Raw genomic sequence first — 17,522 nt, forward strand, 5'->3', positions numbered from 1 at the left:
AAGACACATATGTCATCAGCAGAAGATTGCGGTCGCGTGAGTTATAGTTGCCTGCACTAACTATAACGGGGGAATTTCATTGGTTTTTTATCAGTAAAATTTCCGCTAACTATAACATGTCTGAAACCTATGGTTTTTTCAGTGAATTTGCAAGGTTTTTTAAATGCTAATTCCTAACTATAACGTGTGTGAAACCTATGGTTTTTTCAGTGAATTTGTACGTTTTTTTAAATGCTAAGTTACTTTACGCCATTCGTGGCGTGCACGCCCACTTAACGCAGTTCGTTCCGTGCGCGCACGGTGCGCTTCGCGCACCGCGCGCCCACTTTACGCAGTTAGTGCCGTACACGCATGCCCACGTTACGCACCGTGCGCACATGGAGGACATATTATGCGCTTCCTTGTGATAGGTAATCTGTTAAATTTAATTTGTAAGTGATGACAATAATATGCCATGCACAGAGAGTGTTTTTTTTTTTTAATTAAAATTTTTAGCGTAAGCGCACCGTACGCGTACGGTAAGCGTAATCGGCGAAATTTTCAAAAAATAAAAATTTACCGTTTTTGGCCTTTGAGGACTCAACTAACATGGCTATGTGCATGGGCGCTGTCTAAACAGCCCCTTTATATGTTTTTTGCCTTTGTTTACAGCCCCCCCCTCAGAGTGCGAGAGAGAAAATGGCGGCCGCCGCTTCCTGGTTTCGACCGATTCGAATGTTTACTTAGATGTAACAGCCAATCAGAATCGCGCTCGCGCACGCCACCGTACGCGTACGGTAAGCTTACGGTAAGCGTACCGTAAGCTGGCTCAGATATATATATTGATTTAAAGGCTATTTTCTCAGAATCTACTGAACAGATTTACACCAAACCTACAAAAGGCACTTCCTTGACCTGAGGACTACCTCTCTGCCAAATTTCTAGTAATTCTGTTCAGCCGTTCGGGCTGTAGCCCTGTCTAAAGGTCCTATGGAAAAATGCATGGGAAAAACGCGTTTTGGGACCCCCCTTTTATCTCAGCCCCCGCTTGACGAATCCCCCCGAGACTTTCAGGGTAGGAGCGGAGCGTAGCGCCCCACCTATTTTGAGAAATTCGCGAGGATTCGTCGACCGGCGCCAAAGTTATTCAAAATAGAATGTTGCGGATTTCCTATGGAAACAGGGTCCTAACTATAACTACCTACTGGCGACCGCCAGTAGGTAATATATATATATATATATATATATATATATATATATATATATATATATATATATATATAAACATTCTTAAACTTTTTTGAAACACTCAGTAATGTCATTTGAGATGTCATCAGTGATGTCACTGACCATGTCATGAGTGATGTAATATGTGACATCATCATCGGTGCATTGTGGGGGCGCGAGTTATAGTTAGCTCAGCTAACTATAACGGCTGAGTTTCACAGGTTTTGTACAAGTGAAATGTCAGCCTAACTATAAGGTTCATGTAATCTGTGTTTTTTTTCAAGAAAATAAATTATTATATATATATAATATATATACACATATATACACACACACTCATATATATATATATATATTTTTAAGAGTTAAATATTATATTCTCATATTGTCAGTGTTTGTGTCAGCACCTCCTCTCAGTATATGCATGTGAGGTATGATCCCCCTGTGTCAGTGGCCTTCTGCCACGTCAGTGTTCGGGTGCTGACTTATTGTCTCTATTTTAGTGTAAATACCTTGTGTTCTATAATTCATTTAGCCCTGTGTCATTCCTCCAGTAAAACTGCTCCGTGCCAGTGTCCTATCATTAGTGTTTGTGCCCCATGTCAGCATTCCAGTGTTGCTGTTCACACGTCAATATTGGTGTTCCTATTTCATTGCCCCATGTGCCCTTTTTTTGGGGGGGAGTTTCATATAGCGCAAACTAGACCCGAAGATATCAGGTATCAGAGCGCTTTAGATGAGCACCAGTTTTGTTACAGATGGACACCTTCATTATTGGTAGGCATGGGGAGATTAAGAACCAGATGTATGAAGAAATGCTTTTGCGATTCTGAAATAGCGACTTTTACCAATTCGCCATTTTGGAATCGCAAACGACAATGTATGTAGGAATCGCAATTTTGTGTGTGATTCCTTAACATTCCCTAATAGCGAATCGCAAATTGTGATTCGCTATTATGAATGCATTCCCATTCATTCCTAAGGACCTATAGGCCTATAGGAATGAATGGGAGTGCATTCGCAAATTGCGATTACCAAATTGGTAATCGTAATTTGAGAATGTAAATTCAACAGTGCTGGGGGCCTGTGGGCACCCCAGATGCACCCCCAAATAAGGTAGGTGAGCACATATGGCACACACACATGCCCTAGGGGCATGTGTGCGTGCGACCTGGCGCTTTGAAAAATGAACTTTTGTGCATTTTTCAAAGAAATCGCAAATTACCATCAACTTGAAGTTGATGGTAATTTGCGATTCCTAAATGTAAATTCGCATTTTTAGCGATTGCTTCATGCATTGCATTTAGGGAATCGCAAATTGCGATTCCCTAACTGCATTCACAATTTAGGTAATCACAAAAAATTGCAATTACCCATATTGCGAACGTCAAAGTTTCATACGCATTCGCAAACGGGACGATTCTGCGAATCACCCGTTTGCGAACACAAAAAGCCTTGATACATCTGGCCCTTTGTGATTTGCCTAGAATCACAAGAAGTTGAGCGTCTTTACCGAAACTCGAACCCGGTTCCCCAGCTTCGAGGTCGACCGCTCTAGCCGTAAGGCTACATCCTCTCCTCCTCTCCATTGTCCAGTGTCAATGTTGATTTGCCTGTATCAATGTCCATTTTTCAGTGCCCCTATGGTACTGCTTACAGTGCCCCTTTGTCACTCTCCCCATGTCAATCTCCCCATGTCAGCTTTGGAGCTCCTGAGCAAGTGTGTCAGTGACAGTGCTTAAATGACACTGTTTGCTCTCCTTTGACATTGGCATGTGTCATTGCTGATGTCTCTGTGTCAATTTGGGTCCTCCTTTGTTACTTTTCCACATGATGTCATTGTTTGTTTGGAAACTACTTGTACTATCCAAAGATCTACTTCAGAGCATTAGGGGGTTGGAAGAGTCTGGTTGGCTGATGGCAAAGATGAATGAGAGATCTTGTGAAGTAAACAATGGATCAGGATGTTTAGTTTTTAGGAATGATAATTTGAAACAAGCATTTGCAATGCAATCAGTCTCGCCTTTGGAGCCTTATATGTATTTAGCTATGCAGCACATTAGCCTGGGTGCTGAAACATCTACTGTTCTTTAACATGGATGAAAGTTAGCACCAAACTGCGTGACACGCTAGGTATGGGAACACATGGAGAGAAATATTGCCTTTCAGCGGGAAATTATATAGTCCAAAGCTCTGTTTTTAATATAAAATCAGGGCCTTCAGTGGTCATATCACTGAAAATACAAGATTTGAAAAAAATATTGTCTACGGCTGCTCATGGAAGACAACTTCTATGTACTGGAATCTAGAGAATGCTAAAGTGATTCTGGTATTTTACTGACCTTTGCTGGTCGTTTTCTATCAAGAAAGTTAAATAAGGCAGTTGCTAAAAAAAATAAAAAAAGCCCCTAAGCAGAAAGCAATCCTAGTATTTTACTGACCTCTGCTGATCGTTTTCTATTAAGACAGCTAAATAGAGGCAGTTGCCAGAAAAAGAAAACAAGCATTTGCAATGCAATAGGTCTCGCATTTATAAGAGTTTGAGCTATTGGCATTGTAAAATTACAATGGCTTTTATTTATGTTTTGGTTTTAAAACAAATAAAAGGCATTGTCATTTACAATGTCAATAGCATAAACTTGCATAAAAGCAGTGTGCGGCGTGCAGCAGTGTGCGGCGCGCAGCAGCGTTTTGTGTAGCGGTGTGAGGCATGCAGCACTGTGTGGCGTGCAGCGGCGTGCAGCAGTGTGCGGCGTGCAGCAGTGTGTGGCATGCAGCAGTGTGCGGCGTGCAGAAGTGTGTGCCGTGCAGCAGTGTGTGGCGTGCAGCAGTGTGTGGCGTGTAACATTGTGTGGCGTGCAGCAGTGTGCGGCGTGCAGCAGTGTGCGGCGTGCAGCAGTGTGTGGCGTGCAGCAGTGTGTGGCATGCAGCAGTGTGCGGCGTGCAGCAGTGTTTCGTGTAGCAGTGTGAGGCGTGCAGCAGTGTGAGGCGTGCAGCAGTGTGCGGCGTGTAGCAGTGTGTCGTGTAGCAGTGTGCGGCGTGTAGCAGTGTGCGGCGTGCAGCAGTGTGTGGCGTGCAGCAGTGTGTGGCGTGCAGCAGTGTGTGGCGTGCAGCGGCATGCAGCATTCTGTGGCGTGCAGCAGTGTGTGGCGTGCAGCAGTGTGTGGCGTGCAGCAGTGTGAGGCGTGCAGCAGTGTGAGGCGTGCAGCAGTGTTTCGTGCAGCAGTGTTTTGTGTAGCAGTGTGCGGCGTGCAGCAGTGTGCGGCGTGCAGCAGTGTGCGGCGTGCAGCAGTGTGGTGTGCAGCAGTGTAGCGTGCAGCAGTGTGTGGCGTGCAGCTGCATGCAGCAGTGTGTGGCGTGCAGCAGTGTGTGGTGTGCATGCTTCTGGAAATATGCATATAATATTGAATTACATCATATGGTGTATGACTTTGTATAAAAAGGGGAAATCCTATAATAAAGAAATTGAAAGCAAATCATATATTCATTCTTCAGGCATTTATGTCAAGTTTAGTCATAAAATCTTAACACAAGAACTACCGGATTGTCCCTTTATTTATTAGATTTTTGTCAGTTGACTATGTAATGAAAGCAAAAATCAAAACTAAAATCGAAAGAAAATCCTTCGTTTTTATTATATTATACATTCTCGAGATACTCTTTCCAACATCTGCATATCTAAGTAGCCGTTTCTGGTTTACTGCCGGCATCATGCCTCGCTAATTAAACTATTGGCCTTTATTTGGAATTCTAAAGTCTAGCTTTGAAAAAAATAGCATGTCTGCTCAAAGTTTATGACATCCCGCCTGCTTATTCCGTTCTCCACGCTATCCTGTCGTCACGTTCTTCCACAGCAAGATCGCCAACATACACAACAGCTTCGACGCACAGACCACGCACCCAACCACCGAACCGACGCCCCCCACCTCCACCCTCCGCGCCTGGACCCCGGTCAGCACCGAAGACACCATCCACACGATGAACACCATCCACTCCGGATCACCATCCGACCCATGCCCCCACCACATCTTCAACAAGGCCCACTCCGTCATTGCACCCCAACTCCGGGACATAAACAACTGCTCCTTCAACACCGCCACCTTCCCGGAGAGCTGGAAGCACGCCGAACTCAGCGCCCTCCTGAAGAAACCATCAGCAGACCCTACCGACCTCAAGAACTACCGCCCCATCTCGCTCCTCCCTTTTCCTGCCAAAGTCATCGAGAAGACCGTCAACAGACAGCTGGCCGCCTTCCTTGAGACGAATGGATCCCTCGACCACTCACAGTCCGGCTTCCGAGCCAACCACAGCACCGAGACCGCCCTCATCGCAGCCACCGACGACATCCGAGCCCTGCTCGACAACGGGGAAACAGCGGCCCTCATCCTCCTAGACCTCTCTGCGGCGTTCGATACTGTCTGCCACCGCACCCTAGTGCAGCGCCTCAGCAACATCGGAATCCAAGAGAAGGCACTAGAGTGGATCACCTCGTTCCTCACCGGAAGAACCCAGAGAGTCCGCCTCCCTCCGTTCAGATCCAAGGCCACCGAAGTCATCTGCGGCGTTCCACAAGGATCATCACTCAGCCCCACCCTCTTCAACGTCTACATGAGCCCCCTCGCAGCCCTCGCACGCCAACACAACCTCAACATCATCTCCTACGCCGATGACACCCAGCTGATCCTCTCCCTCACCAACGACCCAGCCACCGCAAGAACCAACCTACACGAAGGGATGAAAGACGTAGCAGAATGGATGATGATCAGCCGCCTGAAACTAAACTCAGACAAGACGGAAGTCCTCATCCTTGGCTCATCCCCCTCTGCCTGGGATGACTCCTGGTGGCTCCCTGCCCTGGGCAGCGCGCCCAAACCAACGGACCACGCACGTAACCTGGGCTTCATCCTGGACTCTTCCCTCTCGATGACAAGACAAATCAACGCCGTCTCATCATCATGTTTCAACATCCTACGCATGCTCCGAAAGATCTTCCGATGGATCCCCACAGAAACCAGGAAGACGGTCACCCAGGCCCTCGTCACCAGCCAACTGGACTACGGAAACACCCTCTACACCGGAACCACAGCCAAACTACAGAAAAGACTCCAACGCACCCAGAACGCCGCCGCACGACTTGTCCTGGACATCCCCCGACACAGCCACATCTCCGGACACCTGAGAGACCTGCACTGGCTCCCCGTCAGCAAGAGAATCACGTTCCGACTCCTCACCCACGCACACAAGGCCCTCAACAACCTGGGCCCCAGGTACCTCAACGACCGCCTGACCTTCTACACTACACTCGCCAGCTACGATCAACCAGCCACGCCCTCGCTGTTGTTCCACGCATCCGAAGAGCCACCATGGGAGGAAGTGAAGAGAGAAAGAGATCTATCTACCTATCTGTTTGTGTATGTGTGAGCAGAAGCTTGTGACACACATACACGTATAAATCAATGAAAAGCTGCCAACCAATTGAAATGTTAACTCTTTTCAGTGTGAAAGGTTTATTTAGATATGTTAAAATAATTCTGCCATCCATCTTCTGCGCTCTTAGGTTTTTCCGAACTTGGCAGCTTGCTATAAGAAGTTGAACAAAGATGGCGAAGAGGGGCTTCGGCGGCATTTGCATTTTATGGCACCTATTACTATGCCATACTGAGCTATTCTACATAGAGATGAGACGGTCTTTGAAACGCCTCTGCTGTATTTGCATTTGGTAAAACAGCCTTAATGATGTGTTGAGAGGAGCCCCCCTGCCATTGTTGAAGCCGCCGTGTGGGACCCTGCTAAGTGTATGAGGGGTGGGGGATCAGCATACACAATTTATTGTGTCTAAAGCCACCCTTTCCTGAGACACAGCCCTGGAGACAGAGGATGTTTATTTCAAGAAAGTCCAGCGGCCTTCGCGTCTGGGCAGCATTTGGTAAAACAAAGTACAAATGTTATGAAACATTTACATATTCCGAAGCATTTAATCCATCGTGCAAGCCTCTCATTGCACGCGGACGGAATGTTTGTCTACTGCTGTATTTTTGGCATCAACAGATGCAGGGAGGATGACGCTCTGTGAAAGGGTGCAGCGTAGGACCCATGGTGTGCGTGGTTAAGTAATGTTTCGGCTGAGATAAGATTGTAAAGACTGAAGCATGGATAATTACAAGACAAGCCCGGCGGAGCGGGGCGCGCGCGCGCTTGGGGGCGGGGGAGCGCATTCCAGGCGGGGGAGCGGACCCTTTGAAGTGCTCCCAAAAAGCGGATTGCATGGCGGCACGATGCGCGTGATTGTGCGCGTGCTAGCCATGCAATCCGCTTTTTGGGAGCACTTTTCAAACCCGCTTTCAATAGTCTCGCTTTGCAATCGCTTACACGATAGCAAGGTCGAGACCTAAAAACACACATACCATACTGAAGGGAAGACAGGGAGCACGTGCGGAAGGTGATGGGATTAAAAAACACGAGAATTTTGAGACGGGGGAGGTGCAGTCAGAAAGTAGAATGCGCGAAACAGTAAAAGGAGCGAGCAAGCACCAGGATTTGAGAAAGAAATGAGAAAAGGGTAAACAAAGGAAATGTGATGAGAAAATAAGTGGATTGAGACCGAAGTATTAAAGTGATAGATGAAAAACAGGGGGGGAAATGAGGTGCGACATTATGAGGAACGGAAAGCAAAAGAGAAATAAACGGAACCTGCAACAGTGGATAGAGAAAAACACACATACCATACTGAAGGGAAGACAGAGAGCACGTGCGGGAGGTGATGGGATTAAAAAACACGAGAATTTTGAGACGGGGGAGGTGCAGTCAGAAAGTAGAATGCGGCATTGAGAGTCTGCGTGCGGCTTCGACTTCAAAACGAAAGATAAGTATTAAAGTGATAGATGAAAAACAGGGGGGGGAATGAGGTGCGACATTATGAGGAACGGAAAGCAAAAGAGAAATAAACGGAACCTGCAACAGTGGATAGAGAAAAACACACATACCATACTGAAGGGAAGATAGAGAGCACGTGCGGGAGGTGATGGGATTAAAAAACACAAGAATTTTGAGACGGGGGAGGTGCAGTCAGAAAGTAGAATGCGCGAAACAGTAAAAGGAGCGAGCAAGCACCAGGATTTGAGAAAGAAACGAGAAAAGGGTAAACAAAGGAAATGTGATGAAAAAAAAAGTGGATTGAGACCGAAGTATTAAAGTGATAGATGAAAAACAGGGGGGGAATGAGGTGCGACATTATGAGGAACGGAAAGCAAAAGAGAAATAAACGGAACCTGCAACAGTGGATAGAGAAAAACACACATACCATACTGAAGGGAAGATAGAGAGCACGTGCGGGAGGTGATGGGATTAAAAAACACGAGAATTTTGAGACGGGGAGGTGCAGTCAGAAAGTAGAATGCGCGAAACAGTAAAAGGAGCGAGCAAGCACCAGGATTTGAGAAAGAAACGAGAAAAGGGTAAACAAAGGAAATGTGATGAGAAAAAAAGTGGATTGAGACCGAAGTATTAAAGTGATAGATGAAAAACAGGGGGGGAATGAGGTGCGACATTATGAGGAACGGAAAGCAAAAGAGAAATAAACGGAACCTGCAAGAGTGGATAGAGAAAAACACACATACCATACTGAAGGGAAACAGAGAGCACGTGCGGGAGGTGATGGGATTAAAAAACACGAGAATTTTGAGACGGGGGATGTGCAGTCAGAAAGTAGAATGCGGCATTGAGAGTATGCGTGCGGCTTCGACTTCAAAACGAAAGATAAGTATTAAAGTGATAGATGAAAAACAGGGGGGGAAATGAGGTGCGAAATTATGAGGAACGGAAAGCAAAAGAGAAATAAACGGAACCTGCAACAGTGGATAGAGAAAAACACACATACCATACTGAAGGGAAGACAGAGAGCACGTGCGGGAGGTGATGGGATTAAAAAACACGAGAATTTTGAGACGAGGAGGTGCAGTCAGAAAGTAGAATGCGGCATTGAGAGTCTGCGTGCGGCTTCGACTTCAAAACAAAAGATTTCTTAAACAAGCAGTTAGGGGGTGGCAAATGGTGTGAACTTTCGCGGACGCTTTGATGTCCTCAGTGGCCGCGCGGCTCACTGAGGACATCAAAGCGGCCGTGAAAGTGATCAATCAGTGCTTTTCAGGCTGCCAAATGGTGCGCGCGCCCGGCGCACATGCACTGTATTTGGAGGCCTGAAAAGCACTAGTTTGCACTTCCAGATCCCCCTTTTACAAAAGCTCTCGCGAGAGCAGCGCTAAAGCGCTGGCTCAGGCGAGACCTGAAAAGAAAGTCCCTAAGCAGAAAGCAAATCTGGTATTTTACTGACCTCTGCTGGGCGTTTTCTATCAAGACAGTTAAATAGAGGCAGTTGAACAGAAAAAAGTCCCTAAGCGGAAGCAGACAAGTCCTAGGGATGATCTCCAGAGCCCACAAGGTCCATACACATACAAGTATATACAAAAGTATATACTAAAATATAAACAAGAGGTCTCGAATGCTCGACCTAAAAAGGTTGGGAAATAACCATTTTTGGTAGAGAGATGCAAAAAAAGGAGAGTTGATGAGTAAAACATGCATTCCACTAATGAATACATTACAGTTAATCATACTCCCACGTCACAGTAATATTTGTAGGTGACCATGCCCTGCCAGTTTAATTGATCATTTGAATGTTTCAAAGCTTGTTTCACTGTGCAGTGCTGGTCTTTAATTTGACCTTGCATTCAAAGGTGAAGGAACTGTTAACACGAGCTAAGCTTTAGTGTTTTGAACGCAGTCACTGCCCTTGTTCTATTTGCACTGAGTGGGACCAGGCATTTTATGGGGGTGAAAATCCCTGTCAGACCCCCTGTGGCTATATCCTTGGGATTATAGATTTGTAAGAGTTGATGTCCTTGGCCATAGTCCGTGACATGATAACTACCATTGCGCGTGAGTAGCATGACATGTCTTGCTTCATTTTGTGCATCGTCGTTGCCCTGCTTTCCAAAGAGTAACACTGGGACATGGATGCAAAGGAACCACTGAAGTGCAGGGCAAGCCTTGTGAGAGAAAGCACACACAGGCTGAGTGGGAAACAGGGGAGCGGGGGTGCAACATGCCTCTCCAGCCACTGAACCCCAGGGCTTTTGGCCACTTGAGCATCACATCTCCCAGAGTGTATGAGCGTCAGTGTTTAAGGACCAAGCGAGGATGCATGGTGCTGTGAGAACTTTGATGAACTGTTAATGAGGAATGTGAACGCCTTACTTTCGTCATTTCATTTTCGTGACTATCAGAAAGATTATCTGGCTACTAATGTATGATGTGAATCTTGTGAATAAAGGTGGTGATGACGTTGTGTACATTTCACTATAATGCTATTTATTTTCTTTTATCTTTTGTATTTCTGTATTTTAAGTATTTGTCTTTAATTGCACCAAATTACATTGGATACCCCCCACTATACCCTTTTCAATGTAAATAATATGTCAAGCTATCATTTTGAATGTATTTAAGGCTCTTTTTAAACTTGCTTTACATGCTGTGCTTTTGCGTTTTAATAGCATTCTGTGTGTTCGTATGTGTACTTTAGACTCCATACGTGTTGTGCTTCTACTGAAACTAAAATGTCAGGATTGATAAAGTAATGACACACATGCACTGCGAACACAGTGAAAACAAAGTTAAAGAGAAGGCATGTCAAGATATACATTCTTTTTTTCAACCCATAGCTGGTTTGATTGAGAAGGTGTGCTAGAAGGTAAAACAGAGCAGCCAAACACCTGTTGTTGTACAACAACCCACACCAATAAAGAACTCTAAAACATGTGCAGCAAAATAGTGATGTTACATCAAATAAGCAGGTCAAAGGGTTTGAAAATGTGCAGCAAACCGTGTGAGACCTTAAGCATTGGATTCAAATGGTCTCATCAAGGGTTAAATGAGTTCTGCGGGCATAGACACAATATCCCCATGAATTCTTGAAGTTGAAACCGAATAGAAAAGTCCTGCTATTTACCCTACCATGATAGCATACAGTACCAGAATATCATTGTCAGAACTTTTTCAGATATAACATTGTGGCCTCAAAATAACGATAACAAATATACATCCTAGGGGACGAAATCTTTCTAGATGATATCTAGGACATGATATTTATGTCAGACAATATTTCTGTATAGGATAACCTACATCTAACACTTTACAATTACTTTTTGCCAAGAGGTATGTGTTCAAAGTAATTATTAGTCTGAAAGGTTCGAAAATGAAACATTGTTAACAACCTACTTGAGAGACCTCTAGTTCTTTCAAGAGAACCAAATATTCTATGCAATCTGCTCCCTTTTGTGGTATATTGCCATAAAGGCTTTAGAGCAACCCAAGCCCACATGTAAGTCATATGTATATCCTAGAAGTTGAAAGTTGATAAATATGTACACTCTTCTGTAAATCAGCCATTACATTCTGCTGTGTTTTGATCAATGTAAAGTGCTTACTTATGGCCTTGGTTACTACATTTGAACCAATTCTGGCTTTTTATGCCACTGAGGCACTAGCACCAGGACACCCCCACCCGGCTCCTCCCACGCCAGCAATGCCGGCGACACACCTGGTGGGAACCAGTCATAAGTAATACAAACTTGCTGAGCACTGTCATTATTGAGTCATACAAAGGTGTTGTGCTTACCAGGAAAACAGCTATCAGAGTGCACGAGCTACCTGGGAGGTAGGGAAAAAGTCCCTCTTTGTGAGAGACCTGGCAATGAAAAGTACCTACCAGGTGTTATTTTTAGAAAGGTAATGTAATGCCAATGAGCCATAGTTCAAGGAAAAGGACAGGACACGGTGTAGGAAAATATCTGCGCCCTCGAAAGGTTTACCTCAAGAGTAGGCAATGTAGTTTCCATAAAGCTTGTTACTAGGTGCGAGCATGCAACTAACTCCAGAAGGGAATGATTTTAAAGGGCAGCAGATGGGAAGCTTGGTTGTTGTATAAAGAACAAAATAGCTCATCAGGTAAGCAAAGCGGCCACAATCCCTGACAAAGAAGACGGACTAAACTCGAAGAGAAAGATTCTATTCCATTTGGGAAGAGAGGAGCAAAAAAGACTGACTGGCTTCCAGAAATCGCATATGAGGAAATCACAATTTCTATTTTTATGAATAATAAAATTAATAAACATTTGGAAAAGGAAATCAAATCTGTGTGTACCTCAGAGTATCAGAGTCCTTATTAAATAATCGTGGTGTTTATCAACATTTTACCAGTACAACATTTTTATAGTAACTGCAAATGATGCTCTGTCTCATCTACTTAGGACCTTCTTCCGTCTGGGATGTGCAGCTCTAACAACAAGTGATCCTACTCCGGCAAGAATTCTCTTTCACTTTAGTTATTCATTTTTATGTATGGCCCCCTGCAGCCCTTTGGTAAGGACCATGGACCACTCACTCAGCAAGAAGAATCAGGCAAGAATAGTTGAGAGTGACAGTGAATGAGGGCAAGAGTGAGTATGAGTAAGAGTATGCGAACGAGTGCGAGTGTTAAAAGAGCAAGAGTGTGTGAGTGGGGGTTATGCTTCTCAGTCTGCCATGGGCCATGGCATACTCAAGGTCATTCTTGACTTGTGGGGGGCAACCCTGGCAACATTCTGGCACTGGCATACAGAAGAACATTTCAAGCCGAAGGTCAAGCACCTTTGCATAATGCAAGCCCAGGCCTACTGGAAGAAATCCTTGGCGTTTGATGCCACCCATGGAAAAATGCTGATGTTGGCATATTGAGAGTAACTTGTGGTAATTCTTGGTATTGGGCAGTACAACCTGGCATATTGCGTGTGTTGGGGAGCATGCCATGAGAAAATGCTGACCCTTATAGTGGAGGTAATTTTTGTTATATGGCTCACTTGAGTAATTTTGAAAGTAGGGAAGCCTAGAGGGTTCAAGAGAGCTGACCTGTACACAACCACGATTCAAGGAAATACGAGCTTTGTGTTTTCATGAACACTGCTAAATGAAATAAAGAGTAGCGTGGGCCGAGACAAGGAGCATTATGTGGCAAGTCACAGGTGGCAGTCACCCTTGTTGATGATCCACCACCAATGTTTTTAGCAACTTTGTGTGAAAACCATACTTTAAAATGCGCTATTTTTAGGTGGTGCTTCCCAGACAGCACAATCTGTCTCGTTGCAAAAGACAAATGGTGGGCCTACCATGAACATACGTGGGCTTGCAGCCCGCCCATTACTTACCATTGGTTGGCTTACCTGTCACTCTCATTTAGCTGCTTCTTATTTGATGTTTTTTGTCACTCCTGTGTTTGTTCGTCCCATGAAGCATAGCCTCCTTACCATCTATTTAATTGGCTGTCTTCTATGGTTACTCTGCTTGCATTTATGGAAGTACCTTTATGTTTTTTTCTAAGCAGTCCATGAGAGGGCGTGTGCTTTCCAGCTGTCTCCCTCTAGTGGTATTCTTCCCCTTCTGCTCTCTGCCCATGTGCTTCTCTCCCGGCAATGGTAAAAACGTGTTATATATGGCTCTCATTGAGAGCACCTAGTGTGCATAACTGGATTTAAAACCCAGTCCTTCATAGATTTGATGTAGCAAGAGTGGTTTTGATCTGTTGCTATCCCAACAGGAGAAGTGGTGGCGTCCCCTGTGTTGCCCGCCTCGCGAGGGCTCCGGAGAGTGGAGCAAGGCAACAGGATTCCTACTGGTGGTCTCATCCATGCTCTTCCACCTCTCTTGGGTGTTCACAGACCCCTGGGCAGCGGGGGAACAGGGCAGTGCTCTACCTGCACCAACCGCCACATTACCAGTCAACAGCTCCTGAATGTAACATTTACTGAAAATGTGTAGGCCTTAAGAAGTGCAGGTTAGTGTGAAACACACGTGGACTCGCTTTTTAGGCACAAATTAAAACAGCAAACAGCACAGAAATAATTTAGGGGCTAAATACATTGTCTTAATTGCAGCTCCATTCAAACCGCAAAAGTGTTGATAAGGAGGGTGCCACGCATCAACCGATACAAATAAAGATTGTGTTTGGAGCAAGAAAAACATGTTTTTACTTAAACCCACCATTATGGAAAAGTGACCTAGGAGACTGCATTAAACCCCACCTAGCCACAAAAAGTCTTTCAAAGCCACTCTAGTTTACTGCTGTATATTGTGTTTGTTTTCTTTCTGACTTTTCACCTTGGCTTTTCTTCTGGACCAATTTTTTGTGTCTTCTTTTTGTCCTTTACAGTATTTTTCCCATTATTATTGTAACAATTTCATTAAATAATTTAAAAGTGCGTTGGTGAAAGTCCTATAAAAGTTCCATAATTCAAATAAATAGCCCATGGTCATAACTAAATTATTATTGAGGCCACATCAGCCTAACTAAACAGAAGTATTAGTCAGCCTAAACACAAAAATCAGCCAGAACAGACTGGAAGTCACAACCGACCACGCCAGAGGGCTAGTTAGAAAAACAATACATAAAACAAACATTTAATAGCAGATCAAAACCTCTCAGGCACATTAATACTACCTAACCCAATTATCAATCAGACCAGCCTTAAAGACTGGCAGGCCTAATAACAAAATAGTGCCAGACCAAACCAAAACAAGAACATATTTTTTTCATACTTCTATTGCAAACTTGAAAAGCACTAGGCAGATCCCTACGTTTTTAACTCTCTTTGAACTCATAGCATCTCCATTACTGATATCTAGGTCGACATTAGAAGCACACATATTACACTACGTATTTAGAGATGGCCTCCTTGGCAGGGTATCCAAGCCTTCAGAGCCTCCACTTCTGGGGGACTTACTTGCAAGTTGAAAAGTTCATTGGCAAGCGCCATGTTTGAGTGCCCACTCAGGAAACACTCGTGTTTTGAACAATGACCTGAAGCGCAGGAGGATGCCTCATTTGGCGGTCTCGAGTGCGAGAAATGAGTGACGTACAATTGGAGACAACTTTCGATGAGTTGCTGTTAAAATGAAAATGATGCGTTTCAGGTATCTTGTGTCCATAGACACTCCATCAATATCCCTGTCACACATTTTTTTTAACTTTAAAATGAAAACACTAGACTAGGCAGAGAATGTAATATTATTTGGTGGAAAATGGATCATTGCCTTAAGATAATGACTTAAAGAAAAAACAAATCTGAGAAAAACAGTAACTTATAATAAGCGTGAGAACCAACAGAGAGATATTAGATAGGTCAGCTTTTGTGGAAAACTGACTAACATACCTGTCTGAGACGAAGGAAATAAAGGTCTGCCAACCATCATGTTCAACTAATTTTTTTCTCCGAATGTCTTCAAAATTCTAAATTATTAGGCTTCCTTTAAAATATATGCAACACATTTCCGGCAAAAAATAGAGGTTGAGGAATATTATAGCTGCATAGCAAATGATGACAGAAAAAGCCTATCCACTCATTCGAGCTTGTTTACATTTCTGCCTCTTGCAGCATCTAAAGGACCAGCACAGTCATCGGCTCCACCCGGGCTTGCCCTCAAGTCTAAATGGCTTTTCAATGTCGTAGGCTTCATTTACTCTTCTGCCCACCATGTTCATATATTTACGTATCCACCCTTGATAGCCTGAATTTTCCATTCTTCCCACTGATCTCCTTTGGGTAGTGGATCTCTACCTGAACCCCTCTTATGCCCCTGAATGCTCACAAATGAACACAAATGACTCCCAGGTGTGCCATCCCCAGGTGCATCATACCATAGATATGAACATTCTGCATTCAGTGATGATATGAGGTATACAAAAACCCAATTCATTTTTAAAAACTGAAAAATGGTGATGCCTTTTAGATCTTCCCGATTGTTTTACCCTACTTTGTTACCCACCCATTAACATTAGTGTTACTTGCTCATATGGTAAAAACACTTCGCTTACCGTGCGCGGGTCGACTTCTCGCGATGCAGTATTCTCAGCGTAAGGGTTTTTGCCTTCTTTGTCAAAAAAAGTATTACCAAATCTTAAGCCTTTAAGTTACAATGAGGCACTGTTACAACCACTTACTGCTCCTTAACATTGTGACCAGTGTGTACAATTGGGTTGCCAGCACTCCGGCTATTTATTTTGGCTTCTCTGTTGACGTGCTTGGAGCCCAACCTTCTCAAACAGTGTGACACGATAACTTCTCACTAGCCCAGTTCACTGAAACAATCACCTCTGAGCGTTGGCAGCAAAACTGAAAAATACTGGGAGAGTGTAGGCTTGTTGGAAGCTGTTCAAACTCTTAAGAACGGCATCTTTTGTCCAGTTTGAAACATTTACTCATGGTTGCGCGCGACGCCCCTCCCTCTTGGCGCCTGGGTTCAATGTTGTGAACAAAGATGCGTGCCCTCCCCCTTTGTGGGCAGCATTCAACCTCTAATTATATGTTTAGGTCTTATGTTTCAGGTGCTGTCGATATTAACCAGCTGTAGAGCTTTCTTACCTTGAGGAATCGGGGACATTTCTCACCAGAAATATGAATATATTATATATTGGGTGAAGTTTATGAGATGACCGAACTCTGAAGGTTCTTGCAATATCGCCATTACTTATGTCAAATGGACATTTTGGGCCAGATGTTTCAAGCATTCTTGCATTTGCAGATGGCTTGATTCTGTTTGCAACTACAAAAAGGCAGGTAAAGGTAAAGTAAATTTTATAGTATTTAGTTAGTTAAAACCTTTACAATTTTTGTGCTAAATTCTTCCGATTGGCTTTAAAAAAGTAAAACGTACACAGGCAGGCTATACTGTCATATTTAAAAAATTGAATCTATCTTAGATTCTAAACTATTATTTGCACCTCGGTCATTTGATTTTAAAGATTTTGATTTTATACGCTATTTTTCGATTTTCTGTATTAAGAAGCTAACTTTCTGCAAGAATCTGGTGGCCCTTCATGCTACCTGTAACAGTTTGCTGTTCAATGCTAACATGACTGCTGGCCGACATGATCTAATTTGAAATATACGAAATGCATGTAATAGATAAAAACGTCTCAGGTTATTCAGGGATGGACAAATACACAGTAAATGAGTCAGAGTTTCTTCTGCTTGACCGCAGAGTCTGCAGAGAGATGTTGGCCATGTTTGTTTCCATGCTGGAACCTGATCTTTTGAGATAAAAGCCCCTATCCGAGTTCGAAGTAGCAGTTGTTGGGTAGCGGTTGTGATGTGGTTGACTAAATATGTTTGTGGGCAGCATCTCTCATATGTAGCTAATAACGTCCAGCCATGTTTTTTCTTTGCTAATGCGGCTTTATCTGTAATCCAGGCTTTTTGTTTTGCCGCATTATTGGCTATTTTTATTAAATG

General features: G+C 44.0%; 1 protein-coding gene across 1 annotated transcript in view; it reads right to left on the reverse strand.

The window, feature by feature from the left end:
• Positions 1 to 16,260, reverse strand: part of LOC146834931 (dynein light chain Tctex-type protein 2B-like) — a 238,339-nt gene extending 222,079 nt beyond the window's left edge. Inside the window, exon 1 of the mRNA XM_085600149.1 lies at positions 16,106 to 16,260. The gene's annotated coding sequence lies outside the window, so the exon portion shown is untranslated. The remainder of the gene's footprint in view (positions 1 to 16,105) is intronic.
• Positions 16,261 to 17,522: the final 1,262 nt, after the last annotated feature.

This window comes from Triturus cristatus, chromosome 4_2 (assembly GCF_964204655.1).
Source record: "Triturus cristatus chromosome 4_2, aTriCri1.1, whole genome shotgun sequence".
In the NCBI taxonomy this organism is placed as follows: domain Eukaryota; kingdom Metazoa; phylum Chordata; class Amphibia; order Caudata; family Salamandridae; genus Triturus; species Triturus cristatus.